Raw genomic sequence first — 13,410 nt, 5'->3', positions numbered from 1 at the left:
CTCGAGAGATCCTCACAGCAGGACCCAGTACTGTCTAGATCATCCCTGATAGATGTCTATCTAACCTGCTCTTAAATATCTCCAGAGATGGGGATTCCACAACCTGCCTAGGCAACTTATTCCAGTGTTTAACCACCTTGACAGTTAGGAAGTTTTTTCTAATGTCCAGCCTAAGCCTCCCTTGCTGCAGTTTGAGCCCATTGCTTCTTGTCCTATCCTCAGAGTCCAAGGAGAACAATTTTTCTCCCTCCTCCTTATGGACACCCTTTTAAATTCATGAAAACCGCTATCATGTCCCCCCTCAGTAGTCTCCTTTCCAAACTAAACAAGCCTAATTCTTTCAGTCTTCCTTCACAGGTCATGTTCTCTAGACCTTTAATCATTCTTGTTGCTCTTCTCTGGACCTTCTCTGGAAGATTACATAGCAATAATAAGACTTGCTCCGATAAAAATCCAGCATATTTGAACATAATTTTGATTCATACCATAATTTATGCTTCCAGATGTAATTAGTTGACACGGTATGCCTCTGTACTCCATCCTCTCCCCTGTCAAGGCTTAACTATGATGTTTGTTTAGTCCTAGGGAGCAGAGAGAGAAAAACCTTGAGCTAAGGTTAAGACTATGTATCAGTAACTTAAGGATGTAAAATATCACATGAATTTTGTAATTTTCCTAAAATCAATCATTAGAAATCCAGAAAATTCAGAATTAAGGTAAGACAAAAGAACTCCAAATACATTAAACTATGGAAACTTAAGACACTGTGACAACCTTAATTCTGTCTTGATACAGGTATTTATTATATAGCACAGTTAAGATTGACAGGGTGTTTGATTTGTGTGTTTGAAAACTTAGCATGTTTGGATTTTTTTTTTTTTTTTTTTTTTTTAAAAAAGAACACTAACTTAACTTAAGAATGAGTTGAGTTATTGACTTGGACCTGTGTAAAATTCATAATATTTAAACACAGTACACAGTACTCATTAATAACTTATCTTAATTTCTTCAAATGGAGACTTCAAGATTTTAGGGAATTTTAACAAGAGCTGATGGAAAAATTGAAGTTTTTTGACCCCTCCCCCACTTTTTGATTGAATTTTGAATTTTTTGAAAATTGTGACCAGTTATAATTTTAGCTATCAATTTTGAGATTTTTTTAAAGCCACCTATATTGAGTTCATTCATCACAAACATGCTAACTTTCAGAAAGACTCATTAAAATTAATTTTTCATTAATAAATGAATGGATTTATTTGTAAATTCTGAAATTGACTCTACATTCTGTGTTGTAATTTTGAGAAGCGAGGTTGTCCTGAATTCTTCATATAAAGCTGAGGTTCTGCCTCTTTATTATGTAAGTGTGAAACTCACCAATAACTGGTTCCACAAGTAGCATTTGAATAACAACCACTGAATAACCCTTAATGTGCTGGTGTTTCCCCATAGAATAATACAGTAGTGTCTTGACAATCACGAATGTTGTCGTTGAATACTGTATATGGTTTTTATTATTCCTTCTAATCTGTCCAAGTGAGAGAACAGAAATCTGGGTCCCATTAAAATCTGTCTTTTCAAAGAACTTAGTTATCTTCCTGAATTTTTACTCAGATCAATTCTCCCTTCCCATGAATATCCTTGTGACGTAGCAAGAGAGTAGAGATATTGTCATGGGTTCGAGAATTTATAATACTTACTTTTTATGGATGCAAATCTCTTGGGTCATATCTGTGCATCTTGCCTCCTTGGAAGGGCTCCATTGGTCAGAGGCCCTCTATTATCACAAGGAGCTAGTGACCTTTCAATGGAGCAGATAGTTACAAAGAGTTAAGTGTGACAGTATTGGTATTGTACTGTAGTGTCGATGTGTTTTTGGATAGTAATTCATGCCTCCTACCTGCTGTTCTGTTCTGGTGTTCAGTTTCCAAGTCCTACGGGATACAGGAGAAGCACATGTGGTGTCATGCCCCTTTAACATGGGTTTGCTTCTACTAAAGCACTTGCATCACCTAATGGAATAAGACTCACAATCAATTAGTAAAATAAAGTTTTAAAATTTTAGATTCAAAAATTTGCGCTTCAGTGAGTTCTAAGAGTTTCTTTGTGTGGGGTTTAAATATCAGTGAATAGTTACTTGTTTGACCAGTATATTATAAAGAGACCAGCGCTATTTCACATATTACTGATTGAACCCTTGGAAGCTGAACAGTGCTGAACCAAAGAATTTGCCAAATCACAGGTAGTCAATATTGCCTAGCAGCATTACCAACACCTCAGCTGCTTATTGGGCTCTTAGAAGATACTTAGAGGAAATGAGAACTAAATAACAGCACAGAACACTGAGCCAGGATTGGTGACTCTAAACAAACTTGATGGGACTGGAAAATTTGGCCATATCCATGATAAGTGGAGAGCCAGCTGACAAATCAAGGATGTTGCTGGGCCATAGATTGCTGGACTAGAGAGGGTCAACCTGTAGAATTATTGCTATAGAGACAAATGTATTAACATGTATTTAAAGGAAAATAATGGCTGTTATAGACACAACAGGGGTGATAGTTGGCTCAAGTCCAGAGGGTTACTCAATATCAAAACTGAATTTGGCTTATTGTTGCCAATTCCACTCTATTACAACAGCTAAATTTACTCTAATATTGTGCAGCTAATGACTACAGTGGGAGTGAGTGGCAGATTTGAGCCAATTGTCTTTAATTGATAAAAGCAGTGAAGGTATGAGTAACAGTTGCTGACTTCATGCCACCTTTAAAGTATTTGGGCCAGAGTTCTGTGAGATATAGATGAGCAAACTGACCTGAATCTTTGCCTAAAATCTTGAGCTCAATTTGAACCAAACCTTTGAGATTTTTTTTAAAATACTCATATCTATGTTCTAACAGCTCAATCCTAGAGTCCTTACACAGCAGTTAGTCAAAAATTCCCTTCCTATTACAGGAAGCTTTGCCTGATTACATGTTGTAAGAGAGTGGCGTAGCGAAGCAGAATGAACAGGCATTAGTACTGAGAGTCTGAGACAGAGCAATTGCAAAATCCAGTCTTGTTTGGGACTAGCTCTAGTCTGGAATTTTCTATCTAAATGGCTTTTCAATTGAAAATACAGTTTATGCAAACCTTTTGTATTTTGTCAAAATCTTCATTTGGAGAAGTCAAAATGAAATATTTCAGGTAGAGTTATTTTGCATCAGTTTGACATCGATTTGTGTTTGCTTGAGCTGCTGTGATGCCTCATTAGTGGAGTTGTAATTCACTTGACTTGTGCTCCAATTCTCTTCTGTGGACTGGACCCTGGCTGGATTATCTCTTTGATGCACCCATCTTTCCCTTGTTGTTGGGAGTCATGCAACCATGGTGTATTATGGGACACAGCTGAAGAGCAGGTTGAGGGTATGAAGCACCTAACTTACAATTCCTCTGAGATACTGCAGCAGTTCAGGTAAACACAAGTGTCAAACTATGTAGAACCAAGAATTTTCAACCAGCTCTAGTTCTGGCCAAGAGGTCCTCCTGTAACAGGAATAACAATAAGTTTGCACTCCTTCCCTCTTCTCTTGTCACCATTTGTGCATACCCTTTCATCTTTTTTTCAGAAGCAGGACCACTGACCTATGCAGTCTTCTGACTTGGCTGGAAACTCAAGATGGGCCTAAGCCAAAAAATTAGAATTTGAACCAAATCCATATCCAAAGTTCATAGATGTTCAGATCCAGGATTTTGATTTGGATCCATCTTGACTGGAAACTGGAAGTACTGAAAATACTGAAAGAACCATTTTTGTGAGGTGTGCAACATACTTTGTACACTCAACTATTTCAGATAATTTAAGATAAGCACCTGAAGTTTTGTTCAGATAAATATCCAAAACTACTTTGAAGTCCAACAATAGACACTTTTCTAAGTTACACAATCTTAGATAAAGAAATATTTTGTCCTTAGCCTGAGAACACAGTAAATTAGTGCTGGTTGGAATTGCATTCCTTAGTAGCTACCACATCCTTACTTAATAAACTGGCAAGGTGATGATTTTGTATGATAGGGTGCACTGTTATTTTTGGACATACTTCAGTTTGTTTAAAAACTCCATGTCGTTCCAGATAACCTAATACAGCATTAATGCTGATTTTCTTTGTCCTTTTTTGGGCAACTTTTTTCATACTCTTATTGTTACCTTAGTCAAGTGGGTGTGTTGGTGGCATATACTGTGGATTAACCAATGTCTCTTCCTGCCCTGTGTTGCCTGCTGGAAGGGAGGGGTTCTGTTCTTCTGATATGTGGCTCCCTGCTGGCATGTTAGGCTGCTCTCCCTGGCAGCTGGGCCTTGGTGGGGAGTGGAATGGAGCCACTCCCAGTCACTGTTGGGAGTCACTGCATAGCCAGTTACACGGGAGAGAGACTTGCTGGATAGGGATGGTAGTGGCAGCCTGCTTCCTGCCCAGGCTCGGCTTCTGGGGACAGGAGCAGGAGGAGAGGAGCTCTGGCTCGCTTGACTGATTCCCGGTGGGGGCAACCCCCTGCCCATCCAGTCACTCTCCCAGGCAGCTGCTGTGCTTCAGTGGGCAGTGTCCCAGTGGCCAGAAAAGGCTCTGGCCTTGCCCATGCTGCTCTTTGCCAACACTGGTTGCTGGGGGTGTACATGAACCGGCATGACCTCCATCACATCACCTCTAGAGTGGTGGCAGCATGATTGAGCTGAGTAGATGGCTGGACCTTATGAAGTCCTAATCACACCTTTGCTTGGAGGTCAGACTGATTAGGGGAAAAGTGAGACCTACCAAAAGCCAAGCAGGGTAGGACCTTGCAAAGGCAAATAAAACCAATAACAAAAAGTTCTTTAGTCATTTCAGTTAAAAGAAGCAAGTGGGATTGTTAAACACTGAAGATGGGAAAGGATCTTTAAAGAATCTAGGCAGGAGGCAACACCCAAATGAATACTTTGTCTTGGTTTAAAGAGTAAAGGAGGAACTTTTAGGTGTAGCAGCAAGGTGGCTGATAGAAATGGGGATATTGAAGTAGAAATGATCACATTCAAGGTTAAAATCAAACTCAATATTCTTAATGGGACAAAAGAGAGGGACCTGCATAATCCCTATCCAAGAATATTAAAGGAACTGGCACATGAATTGCAAGCCCAATAGCAATGGCTTTTAATGTATCCATAAATTTGGGAGTCATACCTTATGACTGAAGAATTGCTGATATAGTACCTATTTTTAAGAAAGGGAAAAAGTCATCCAAGAAACTCTGTTCCATTAGTTTGACCTTGATATGCAAGGTCTTGGAACAAATTTTGAAAGAGAAAATAGTTAAGGATATAGAGGTAAATGGTAATATTAAATTACAACCAGGTACTACAAAAGGTGCCACATCAACCTGATCTCTTCCTTTAGAAAAGATAACCAATTTTATTTTAAAGAAAAAGGAAATGCAGTTGATCTACCTGGATTTCAGTGCAGCATCTGATACATTTCCATGTAGAAAATTATTAGTTAAATTTGAGAAGACAAGGGATTAATACAAGAATTGAAAGGTGACTAAGGAACTGGTTAACAAGGAGACTACAATGGGAAAGGTGAACTGTCATCCTGGAGGAAAGTTGCTAGTGGAGTTCTTCAGGAACTGGTCTTGGGACCAATCTTATTTAACATTTACATTAATGACTTGGCAAAAAAAAGAGGGAGTGAGCTAATAAATTTGTGGATGCCACACATTTGGGATGTATTGCCAGTATGGAGGAGGACTGGAATATCATACAAGAAAACAATTTTTAAAATGTATCCTCTGGAAAAAAATAGTGACTATTAAACTGATAGTAACATAGGAATCATTTGACCTGTGAAGAGTTCCTCTGCCAAAATTGGACATTGAATTCAGTCAGTAAATTGTGCAACAGAGAGTGTTCAATCCTGCTTACAGTGAAAATATCAATGCTGTCTGAGCTATAGACTCACTAGTGGTGGCTCTATAATAAAATACACAACAGGAAAAAGGCTGAACATGCCCATGCAAGTGTCATATTTTCAGTATTTGCTACTAACTAGAGTAGTAGGAGTTATATGAGCAAGCAAAATCCAAAATTCATACATTGAAAACTGTTAGTCATTAGGAGAATCTTACCTTTTCTCTTTACATTCTTTGAGTCATAGTCAGAAACAAGACCTAGGATTCTGTTGAGCAGAAATACCTTTAAAAGGCTGACATTGTACAGGGTTAAGCAGTGCTTGTGTGGGTGAGCAAGGAACTTGTGCTCTGGATCAAGTGGTCAAACTGGCTCAGCAAACGTGGAGAGTATATTCTGCATCTTCAACTGGTTTACTCACTATGCTCAAACCTCCCCCACCCAACGTACTAAGAGTTATAGCCAGAAAAGCTATACAAAAGGGGAAGATGAGGCAGATGGACAAACCCAGAGGAAATAGACAGTTCTGGAGCTGCACAATCAGTGGGTAGCCACCATTTTTTCTTTAACAAATAGGCCAGAACTCTACTGATGTTTTTGGAGTTCTCCTGCCTATTTGCCAAGAGTAGGGAGCAATTCTGCAGTAAATGTGAGGGATGCACCCTGCCTAATAATATGGTGAGCCTTTTCCTAATTCTCAATGGAACTGGACAAGCCTGTGATGGATTCTAATTATTACTAAATTGAATCTCAAATGAGGTCAGTATCTTTACATTTTCCCCCATTTTTTAATTTTTGATTGTCTTCTTTAATAGCCATCATTTGGTTAATGTTTTGGCCCCCAATTATTTTATGAAATAGTGATGATAAAATAGTCTTTATTATTAGAAAATCAGTTGTTGTATTATTATTATTACTAGATTACATTTACTCCCACCATTCTTTTTTTCCTTTCTTTTTTGCCTCTACAAACCTTTTAAAGGAAGTTTGTTCAGACCTTTCTGTTAAAGCTCCCATCCTGCTAAGAAAATGATAGTGAGAGATAGATCGATATAAGGCAGACACTGTTTTGAAGTAAGATTTCTTAGATTTCTGCCATAACTATTTCTTTGCAGTGAATGTATGTTTTCCATCAGAGTTTGCTCTAACATGTGGCCTAATCTTCTTGATATTTTGCCCAACATATTATGAGTTCAAGCTACTATTTCTTTCCTTTGTACAAGCCAATAATATAAACTCTAGAGCAAATGGTATAAATCCCAATGAAAACACACATCTATTCCATTGCTGTTATTAGTTGCCAGTGGGAATCATAGATTTCTCCCTTTTGAAGAGCTCACTAGCTTCTAAGAAAAACCTTTGTAACTTAAAATCTTTTAGGACCCGAAAAAAATAATTTAATATTTCTGGGAGCCTCTGCTCATCTTGGCTCTGATGAGCACTGTGAGCTGTACTTCAGCCTACACAGTTTTAGATATTTGCAGTTAATTTAGAGTTTCTCCATTAGTGTCTGTGTCCAAACTGCAGAAGGGTGTTGGTTTGGAAAGCAACTGCCTGATCCTTCTTGATGAACTTTTTTATTAGACTATTCTTGTCTGCTGTGTCTCCTTGCCATTTTACTTTTATCTTCTACTCAAGGCTGACTAATGGAGTGCTTTGTTTGGATAAGATGAGGTACATGCACAGATAACCTCATTACTATCTTATTGCTCTCTGCAAGTATCTATTTCAGTTTATCAGTTCCATTTCACTTGAGAAACAAGAAAAACGGGCAAGAAAGATTTGTTGACTACATTCACAAACTTTAGAAGTTAAGTTTAAAGACAATAATTCCCCCACCCTGCAAAATATGGAAGTGCTGGTGAATTCATTCAGATTTCCAGACTTGTAAACCTAATGATTGCACATGTTCTATAGACATCTATAAAATTTGATTAAAGTACAAAATTACACAAATCACATTTGCAAATTGATTTAAAAAGCCATTCATGTTTGAATGTGTATTTAAAACTAAATTAATTTTTCAGATTTGTAGGCTAAAAAGAATTATAATAGCTATGTCACTACCTATTGACCTTCATGACCGAATGTGATGATGATGATGGTATTGCATCTTTTGAATACGACTGTAGTTATCTTTTGAAAATGACTGTAGCCAATGAAGGAGTGGTAGTTCTTTCTTCATTGATTGTATGTCTAGCTTGATATCAAGGAAGGGGTTATAATCTGTGCTTGCTGAATCTGGTGCTGTTTATAACTCAGCCTCTCTGCTCCAAGATCCATCCAGTGACTAAATTGAGTAACCCCATTATTGACTCTTGCTCGCCAGCATGATCCATCTGTTGCTGACGATTCCCAGCTGTCAACATTAATGTTATTCTACTTTGTTATGTTTCAGTATGTCCTTGAAGTGTTTCTTCTGGATGCCTCATATGCAGTTACCAACTTTCAGTTCACCATACAGCAACTGCCTTGGCATTCTTGTGTCCTCCGTCCTCAATTCATGATAAGCTTCACATCCCTGTGGCTTCAGTCCCTGTGGAGTGGCTGAATTTCAAATCTTCATTACTGGTAACAGAATCCTGCCGTTTGATGCAGTGTGGAGCATGCACATGCCATAAAGGGCACTTACCTAGGATCATGATGTGATACCTGTAGCAGGTCCAGAGGTTGCATCTTTATAACAAATTAAACAGCACAAAACCACTTAGTAGAGTCTAAGCTTGGTTTGAAGCTTAATGCTGTTGATGGTATCAAAATCTGCCTGCCAAATGATGAACTGGCTTTGTTGACGCAGCTTGTCAGCTTCTCCTCTATAGTAGCATCATTTGACAATGTGCTGCCAAAAGAGCAGAAGTCTATAACAGCATTCAGCTGTGTGTTGCTGGTGGTGATTGTTAGTGCCATGGAACGTTCCCAGGCGCAAGTTGATACATGACTTCTGTCTTTTTCAGAGTGATTGTCAGCCCATACCTTTCAACAGATTTAGTGAGCGTGTCCATAATCAATTATATCTTTTCTTGAGTATGTGCCTCTTACTCATAACCATCTGCATGCAGCAGCTCATAAACAATTGCCTTAAAGACACTCATGGAAGATCACTGCCTGTTCAACTTGAATAATTTTCCAGAGGATTGGAAACTTATCCTGATGCCAGCATTTGGGCCTCTGGTAGTGCCACCAAACATTGCAGTGTAGAAGAGATTGAATAGGAGTAGACCAGTTAACATAAAACTGCTCAATACCACAAGTGACAGGAAATGGGTAAGGCAGAAAAATATCTACAGAGACTCCTCTGAGAATTCTGCTAAGAAATAGCATCAGAATGTTGGTGGGTTTTTTCTGGACAACCAAACTGACACAATAGTTGCCGAAGTCTAGGTCCGCTGACAGTGTCAAGTGCTTTAGCTAGATTGATGAAGATAATGTAAAAGTCCTGTTGCTGTCCTCTGCATTTCTTCAGCATCTGACAAAGCTACAAATATCACATATGTCATTCCTTACATTGACCTGAAATTGTATTGCAACTGCGAAGCATGTGGTTAATGATTTGTTTAGTTATAATCTGAATATGAATAACTTATTATTTGATCTGGGGGAATATTAATGCTGAAATGTGGGATACCCATGAATAAAATTACTTTTTATTTATCACTCAGTAAGATTTGAGATTTTTTTTAATTTTAGAAAAAGTCATAAATAGCACAATAACATCAATAGCTTTTGATATCTGAAGAACTCAGCTACTGCACCTTTGTCTCCTGCTTTTGGCTTCAGAACTTTACTAGTATCATCAACCATAAGTCAGAAAAGCTTCCAATAGGTAAACCATGCAGGTGAATTCTATAGATGGAGTAGCTATGGGATCAACTCCCAAGTTTTCTATTTAAAAACATAATTGGAATCTATAATATGCTGGCACATTCTACGTTTCTGTGTAGCAATGAAGAGTTCTGTAGAGACATTGGCTTCAATAGCTATAACTCTGCAATAAAATTCAGAGGAATTACTGCTGAATCATGATTGTCAAAGGGAAAAAGTTAAGTTTAGATTTATGTTGTGTTATTGCATTATAAATGAAGCCAAATCCCAAGAAGGGAATGAATTTGGAGACTAATTCAGGCTTTGTTTCCTCTGTTCAGCATGGTGCAGGACTTATTCAGTTTATGTCTGTTCCTGTTCTAATATTAATATTATAGTGAGGAATATGCACGTCTTTCTCTCTTCTATAAGTAAATGGATGGTGCTCAGTTGTTCACCAAATAAAGAAACAAAGAAAGATGGAAATTTCAGCCCAGAAGTCAATACTTTTATTATAAAGTTCTGAATATGTGATCCTAGTAACTCTGTCAAGATATGTGACTCTTTCTAATAGGAAGAGTTTTACAACCGTAGCTAGTTGATGCTGTTTACCATGATAGTATGCAAGCTAATACATCTCTGACTTTTTTCTTAATATATCCTAAGGAGTATGTTCTGGTGGGCACCACTCTGTCTCCCAGAAATCCCACAACCAGAAGCAAATATTTGAGGTGGAAGTGTGCAGTGCTGTTTTAATTTCCTTATCTTCAGAGAGGCTGCACTGTACGTGCGCCATCACAATGTTCTTAGGGAAGATACATTTCCATGTGAGATCTAGGATTCAGGGGAGATAGCTTGGATGACTGTGTACACGTGTACTTAGAAATGGATTCTGTGCCACACTTCTACATAGACTATTAATGTTTGTACCATGTAGAAAGATGTGCCTGAGACTATTGACAAAATATGGAGGCACATGACTGTCCCAATCTTACTTCCATTGCAGGGATTGACAAAACTTTGGCAAAACTCTCACTGGCCTAAATGGTATAGAAGTGGACTTGTATGCTATTCTGCATCTTTGGGCCCAATCCTGAACATTGAAATCACAGAAATCTCTTCATTAATTTCAATGGATATAATCAGCCATCAATGAAAGTGTTGATGTTACAGGAGCTCATGGGATTTAGTTCTGAATTGTTATCTACATGCATTTGGGGGCACAACTGCTTGTAGGTACAGAATAGGCTACTTGTACTTAAATAAAAATGCTTTCTTACAAAAGGCAATGTTGAACCTGGTCAGCTTTAACTTTTAGGCTGAGCCTGGGACCTTCACTTATGGCTAATCTCCATAGATATTAATCATTACCCTGAGATCACTCTATATATCCAGAGTGAATGCCATTCTTTCTTGGAAAATATAACTTAATTTGTCCATATAATAAACACAGCTTTTGTATGATTATTCCACTGTGGCATCTTTTTGCACATGGTTAAAATAATGTAAACCCTCTGCAATCAATAAAATAAAATTGTAGACATTTTTATGTACATTTGAAAACTTTCCAGCTTTGCCATTATTATAACAGCAGAAACATGTGTAGTAAATAAGTTGCATTAAAATCATTGGAATTGTTCAGTATTGACTAAATTTTACAAGGATTAAGTTGACTATAGTTCAACATAAGCTGTGCCTTAGCTGCCAGTGACAAAGACCCTCAGGTGATTGTTGGTTATAAGTTTAACTTTGTCATGTTGTTAGCAACAACTGCTAACTATTAAGGTTAATATTATTGTAATAAATACAGGTCACATTATCCAGGACTTTGATACATTTCTAGAATGCTTGATGGCTTACCTATTACAATTGTATTGACTTCACTGACAAAGTCACTTGCCTTGTAGTCACATACATACACACCTTTTAGCAACAAGGTCAGTGACCTCAGTCTTTCAAAGAAGACTTAGCACTACAATACATGCAAAATTTTGAACTTAATGTATAGAATCCTTTGTGATACAAACCATTCCTACCCCCCTCCTTCCCTCAGAAAAAGTGACAGCCAGGCTTCCCCCTTCAGCCTGCTTCTGGTGCCAGTCTCTACGATTTATGTAAGCCTAGCTTGTTCTCTCACAGATGAGTTTATTTGCAATTAGTGGGTGCCTCAGAATCTCAATCTTTCTTGTTTGCCTGTTGATTGATCCTCCCTAATTCAACTGTCCCACCACCCATTCTAAGATTAAAGGGCTGATTTAAAAGTAAATGCAGTTGGGAGGAAAAAAGAATAATCTGAGAACGATTTTCAGCTGTTCCTAATCTCTGTCATTTTATTCTGAGCACTACCTAGGGCAGACTTCAAATGTTAGACTTTACTTACTTTAGAACAACCTGGACTTTGAGTGCACTGTGCCTTTTGTGGCAGAAATCCAATAATTTGTTATAGTAATTGAGCAAATGTGCAAAAAGGGCATTTCCCACAAACCCACTTCTATATTATTAAACTGTATAGCTGGATTGTTCCTGGTATCCACAGCCGGAATCCTCAGTACTGACTCTTTTAGAAAATGCATAGTTCTTACTGCAGCTCTTATCGGAACACTAACAAATACATTAAATTCACTACTGACATTTCAGGGTTTGCATGGGTACTGTTTCACTGAAAACTGATTATTTTAAATATACCAATGGCATCTCAAGTCACCTAAATGTGATAACTGTCATTATTAATTACAGTCAAGATAGAAATTAATACACTAGGGATATTTTTATGTAAAGCAGATCCACTTCAGTAAGGGAAATTTGAATAAAGGTCTTTCTCTGAGGAGAAATAACTTCATTTTTTATTAAAGTGAGCAGGATTTTAAAAAATAATAATGAAAGGTTAAAAGTTGCTTCTTTTGGGTATATAGGTGTTGAAAGGAGTTTTCATGGGTATTGCAGATGTTGGACTTCCCTGATATTGTTAGTGTATTTAGGTTACTGAACTAATTCTAAATAGGGGCTGTGTGCAAACTGAAACTGGTGGGTTTACATCGCCAGGGATCATGACCTATGAGTGTTACTTGGAGTTTAAGGTTCTATTGAACTCTGAGAAGCCTGAGAGAACTATAATAAAATTGGTCAAGAAATCACCCCTTTCTGTTCAGTACCTTATTGAGGGGTAGGGTTGGCTTTTGGCAATAGTGACTGAACTGAATGACATTTTCAGACAAAAACTTCTTGAAGTGAAGTCAAGAAAAGGTGATGGCAAGGTAAAATATATATCAGTAGCTAAGGGGAAATAACCATATAAGATACAGGGTTACCAACCCTCCAGGATTGTCCTGGAGTCTCCAGGAAATAAAGATTAATCTTTAATTAGAAGATAATATGATGAAACCACAGGGAATATGTCCAACGAAATTGGCAACCCTATTAAGATGATCCTAAGTACAAACGGAATATTCTTAATTTCAATCCTATAAGAATTTAAGACTGGACATTCTGGGTTCGACCAGTGCTCCAGCTAGCCCAGTATTCTGTTTCCGATGGTGGCCAGTGTCACATGCTTCTGAGGGAGTGAGTAGATAGAACAGGGCACTTAGTGATCCAGACTCAGTTGCTTCAGCTGTCAGTGTTTTAAGGATAATCAAAACATGGAAATACATCCCTGATAATTTTGGCTAATATCCATTAATGCACCTATCCTCCATGAA

General features: G+C 37.8%; 1 long non-coding RNA gene across 1 annotated transcript in view; it reads right to left on the bottom strand.

The window, feature by feature from the left end:
- LOC142829864 (uncharacterized) overlaps window positions 1-9,454 on the bottom strand; it is a 41,812-nt gene extending 32,358 nt beyond the window's left edge. The window contains exons 1-4 of the long non-coding RNA XR_012904741.1: window positions 8,544-9,454; window positions 1,898-2,009; window positions 1,698-1,798; window positions 486-581 (exon numbers count right to left, since the gene is read on the bottom strand). This is a non-coding gene — a long non-coding RNA (uncharacterized LOC142829864). The remainder of the gene's footprint in view (window positions 1-485; window positions 582-1,697; window positions 1,799-1,897; window positions 2,010-8,543) is intronic.
- Between the last annotated feature and the right edge of the window lie 3,956 nt (window positions 9,455-13,410).

This window comes from Pelodiscus sinensis, chromosome 6, assembly GCF_049634645.1.
Source record: "Pelodiscus sinensis isolate JC-2024 chromosome 6, ASM4963464v1, whole genome shotgun sequence".
Lineage (NCBI taxonomy): Eukaryota > Metazoa > Chordata > Testudines > Trionychidae > Pelodiscus > Pelodiscus sinensis.
Note: the sequence above shows the minus strand (reverse complement) of the source record. Positions and strands in the feature narration are given on the sequence as shown.